We start from the raw sequence: 6,000 nt of genomic DNA, 5'->3' as shown, positions 1-6,000 counted from the left end.
AACTGTGGACTGGTCAGATATTTAGTTGATATAGTCTGGTTCATGTATCTTATGGGGGACCCTTTGGAATATGCTATTTTTCGTGAATAGTACACTTTTTCAGTATCTTAAAATATACTATAAGCCTTACTACTTCTTGGGGGTTTATTCTAAGTTACCTGGAAAGAAGCTCCCGATCGTAAAATGACTATTATCAGAAGATTCCACGTGTTTCATATTCTAAGTTATATGTGGCGTCGATCTAGAGAGCCTGGCTGCTGGAACCTGACAATGATCGGCAACTCTTTCGAACATAGTGGATTGGAAGTGTGGCAATAGTTACATATAAGCTGGATATCCACTCATTAACTTTTTAATCATTACTTGCATTGTTCTTAAAGTAAATTTTAATACATTTATGAATTTCTGTTTATTTACCAATTCCAATATAAACAATATAACCGACAAAACATGTGATGATTTAATTAGTAATGTAAATATTTGTAAATAATTAAACTGTATAAAAATTATATGAGCCATCCTTACGAACCTGTTTTTCCCACTCGTGTACACATATATGTAGCCTCTGTTTCATCACTCACAGAGCTTTCGTCTGTCGTCATTTATACTTATACCTATCAACTGAAGAATAAAAACTTCATAGAACTATATTTGTCAAACGGTTACAAAAAACTGCTTTCGGATCAATTGTAGATCAATATTTTAATAACTCGCATAGCTTTCATTCAGGAATTAGCTGCGTTATAATCAATAACAATTTCTTTGAATAACATAATATATGTAATTCTTTTTATTTATGTAAAAGATAGATTCAAGTGTTCAAATTATTCTTCGTGCTTATAAGTATTCGACTAATATGAAGTGACTACTATAGAAAGCATTATTTATTAATTTTCATTTAATCACCGATAACATTTTAACTATCTTGCCATTTACAGTTCAATCATGTCAATAATAAGTTTTCCGAGACGTTTTCGAAGCTAACTGTCGTGACAGAGATGTTGAAATTTAGATTGAAGTGTGCAGTACGAAAAATAAAAAATGGCCTTTGCTCAGCTATTTGAGAGAACGAACTGTAGCGAGTTTTTACCTTCCCGGGCATAAATGTCACAAATAGTTATGTTTGTGTAGGGGGAAAAATATATATACACTGTTACCGCTCCACGGAAGTTATTCCAAGTTTCACCCGCTAGAAAACTTTTGCTGCCGAGTTCAGAAGTGATTCTGCGTTTGGTAATGACAACCGGCAGTGCGGGAAACCGCGGGAAAAATAAACTTTCACTCGCTTGCGTTTTAATAATCTGACTTCTTTGAAAACTTTTTTCCCCCTACATTTTGTATTTTCCTTGGGAAACAACTGTGCCGTATATGCAAGTCGCGAGCAAAGTAATAACATTCGTAAAGTACACACGCAAGGAAACTACCCTTTTGCGAAATGATATTCGCGACATCAAGGTCGATGTTTTATTAAAATGTCAGGTATAACTGCAAATACCATACTCATAAACGTGTGTATGTCTATATATATATATATTCCCTGTTACCAATGGTATAATCTTATTTTTTAAAATTAAATGTTGGCTGTCTAATTTTTTATATAGATTTGTCTCAAACTGCTAGAGCCTTCAATCCGCACAAAACTAATTCACTTAGGGGGAAAATGCAACTTGCTATTTACAAGGGATTATAACTCGGAACCCAGTAGAGTTTTGAAGTTCATGCGTTAGCAAAATCGGCTTTTGAGATTTTTGTTTAAACAAGACAAAATCCTGCTCTTGTCGGGGCGTCAATCTTTCATTACTTAAGCTGATGTTGAATCTTGCATTTAATGGATGTACTGTTGAGTAAATAAGTGCATATTAACCTAATTTGTGTTTTAAAATAAGGCAGAAACATTAAGATTATTATGACAGCTTAACTGATTTGTCATTGATATAATTTTTAAACAATTCAATGATTCTCTAAAATATGTTTATAAATCCTTATACTATCTTTAGCAATATTTTAGTAATGACAATAGTATAAAATAATTAATGAATGTAAACCACCACAATGTTACAGAAACATATAGCTTTCGGTATTACTGATTTTTTTTGCAGTAAGATTTTAAGGATTTTTTTAAAAATATCGGCAACATTTATATATTTTTTGTACTTAAAAAGTCTTATGAAAAGATTTGAACGTATTATTATTGCTTTGTATCATTAAAACGGTGACACTTAAAGACTTAAAGTATCCTCCTAAAATTTTACTTACGTATAGAATCCAAAAATAGAAAATAATATATTTTTTTTTTTGGCCCTAAGTGGTTTATGTTATTTCTCAATAAAATTTCGCTGATTCAGATTTAATTTCCTTTGGTTTCTTGCATTTTAATTGGATTTGGTTCTTTCGTGTGATCGAATTCCGAGAGCGGCTGTTAGGCTATATCTCGATTATCGCTCGCTGGAGGGGAAACACAAACCTTTCTCGGAATACGCGTCCAGTGAATGTTGCTCACCGATAATAAACTGACGATCAACGGAGGAACACAATTTCCTGCCTAGCACTGGCGCTTTACGTTCGCCAACTGCATTTCCCTTGTTCATTGGCAGTTAAAGGGGATGGATATGAACCAACATACGCCATAGTGGATTTAATAATGTTTGCAGGCCATAACCATTTTTATGGCTTATGGCTGAAGATGGTATTCGTGACGGCATATACAGCATACATTAAAAGTTTTTCCGAGAATATGAAATAGTGTTAATTAACAAAATTATTAAATTTGAACTGAATCTAGAAAATGAATTAAATAGTAAAAACATCGTGCATACAGTTTAAGGTCATTATTATACATTTAAGATAAACACTGTTTAACTTGCAGACTTTAAGAGTAGCTTAACTTCACAAAATGTGAAATATCACGTATTTTTAGCATAGTTATCTGTTAATGTTATAAGTTTAACTTTTTATGACGTTTCCTTCCAATAAAGACAATTGAATGAATTTATAAAAAAATAGGTTTAAAGACAATTCTACTAGCTACTTAATTATACTATTGTAAGTTTTTTTCTTTTAGAAAGTTTTTAATTATTTATCTGTAAATGATAAAGAAAAGAGTACTACCGGAAAAGTAGAAGTACGAAACAAACTATAGGTATGTGATTCTGAGTGACTTTACCATGTATACTACTGACTAATACCAGACAGCTCTATGCTAATAACACGGGGGTAGGAGCGTGAAAAATAACGTAGTGGCAATAAGTGTGATTTAAAATTGTTTTAGAGATAAAATGTTAAATATGTATAGGCTAGTCAAAAAAACGGTTAACTTCCTTTAATAAACCTAAACCACTGGCGGATTGTATCCCCCCCCCCCAATAATCCGTGTAGTGATAAAAAAATTAAGAGAAAACCAAGTTACTTTTTTTGTCATAATCGTCGTATCTTGTGTATTAAAGTGAAACGTTGTTAATACTGGGCACGCAGTCTACCATCTATCGGACTGATATGACGCGAAAGTCAGGTTTTAACGCAGAAATCATGGAGATGTCCGATATAAGTCTCTAGTGTATTTTAATGTAAGTTGTTTAAATCTCCCAAAGTTAGGAACACCAATATCCGATACCATTGTTCATCCTTTATTTTAACAGACATTCAAACTTTTTTTTTTCTGAATTGCATTGTTTGGGTTATGTTTGAAATTGATATACAAAACAATACAATACAACACAATTTAAATAAAAAACGCATTTACGTCATTGTGTTATCTGGCTCGAGCCAAGCCCGGACAGTTGTCGGCTAATCGCATCCCTCGTCTGGTTCAGTTACACCCTCCCCCCCCCCCCCTCCTCTCGGCCCACGGGACCGGCCGGTAACAAAGTTAGCGCAAACGTAAAATGATGTCGGCACGGGCAGGGCGCAAGCTCCTGAAGCATTCAGTAAGGCGATCACACGAAGACGCCACCCGCTACATATTTCAACTTACAACTACGTCAAAAGTACATACTGGGGATTTTTGATCCTTGGTAAAGCTGGGTGCCTTGAGTTCGTGATTTTTAAGTCTCGTTTGATCCAATATGTCTATTTCGATGGCAATTTAACATGCCAGAGATCAAAATAATATAATATTAATAAATATGTCAAGTTTTCTGTTATTCACCGCAGTAAAAGTTTTTATTTTATTTTATATTGACATGAATATGTCTAATATATTTGGGATGCCAGTTTGAAAAGTGGAGTGTAACAAAAATTTTGATAAATTTTGACGCGTTATAACATGTACCGCATGCTTAGAATACTCCAGTTGTACACACAAAGGTAGACTATATGGTAGGGTTTAACCATGTACCGTTATAAACAGATTACGAGTAATAGGCAAGTTTTATTAAACGTTCGACTCCGGGTGATTTATTTTATTTGAGAGCAGATATTCAAAACACGCGGAAACCAATTTGTTTAAAATAAAATTCATTTTGTGCAAAAAAAAAATTGTGAACTATTTTAGGCACATTTCAAAATTAAAAATATATATATATTCGTTTTAACAACTGTGAGACCAAAATATGAAGAATAGTGGAAAAAAAATACAATTTCGGGGCATATAGCGAATTTATAAAATCCAAATTCCAATAAACAACAATTATATGAAAGAACAGCTTGTGAGTACTCCAATATTTTGTGGTGACAAAATAACTCTTGTTACATTTTGTCTTTTTTTTTTTTTTTTAGTCCAAATAAGTTATGGGTATTCTATGTACATCTGTACATATTTGTAGGAAAGAAACATGTTGCAAAGATTTTTAGCTCTTAAAGTATTTTCCAGTTTACACATTTATTTTACCAATTCTGAGGGCCATAATCTATAGCCAAAACACCAGACTCTGCAGGGAGAGGGAGAAATCTAAGATGGCTGACGTCGCCTGGGCATAGTACTAGTGTAGGCATCCCCCATAGTGTGCAGCCGCAAATTGGTATAAACTGAGACTGTAACAGAAATATCATTGATATTAAATTATTTAAAAACAGTTGATTGAAACTACTGTACATTTATAAACTTCCCATTCACACGCCGTATTCGCGTTGAAACTTGCAGTGTCCCGACACAATCTACCCCTATATTGTTTTCTCGTGTCACGAATTATTCTTGTGTTGATATGTTATATATATATGTTGTATATATATGTGTTGTATGTATATATATAAACACCATCACAAATGGTAATATTTTAGTGGTGATACATAATTTGTGTCCGATAAATGGCAACAGCTACTGAACAAGCAATCATAAAAACTAATTTATTTTTGTTAGACACCATCGTAATAATATGTATGTTCCTGTTTCATAATTTTCAGTTTTATTTTAAACGGCTCATACAAATCAAGATATACGGGGAAAATAAATAAACACCAAACATATTTTTTTCTCCAAACTCTAAACCTATAAATCTTTCAAAGGTAACTATTCCAAATGACAGCAATAACAACTAAGAGATAAAAAATAAATTTTTTAATGTTCTGAGTGGAAAAGCAAGGTTTCGCGTTTCAAGTATACCTTTAAATGAAGTAGCTAGCTCAGAATACAATAAATAAATTTATATAAGATTTTAAAAATAATGTTATTTTTTTCACAGAGGTAAAAAGTTAAAGTTTGGATGTGAGCAGTTTTAAACAAGAAATGTGTTAAATAAAAATGAGAACAATCACCCCTACCCCCTTCCTTCTGGATGGCAAATTAATTTTTTACAAAAATTTAGTTAAATGCTAGTCACTAACCAATGATGTTATTAAAATCATGTTTTAACAGTGCTCACTTTACGGTAGCATTTTTCTACGATCCCTCCTAGAGAGTTCCTTTCAAGCTACAACAATAGCATTTGCCTAAATACAGCTACTGTCAGTTGCAAAAGAGTGACTTCAACTTTAGATCAGGCACCCACTCCAGGTCTTACAACGCTCTGAAATTATATCAGTCTACAAAAATAAGGGGTCAAATATTTTCACGAAGGTTCTGTCCAA

Source organism: Bacillus rossius, chromosome 8 (assembly GCF_032445375.1).
Source record: "Bacillus rossius redtenbacheri isolate Brsri chromosome 8, Brsri_v3, whole genome shotgun sequence".
NCBI lineage: Eukaryota > Metazoa > Arthropoda > Insecta > Phasmatodea > Bacillidae > Bacillus > Bacillus rossius.
This window is presented reverse-complemented; position numbering follows the sequence as displayed.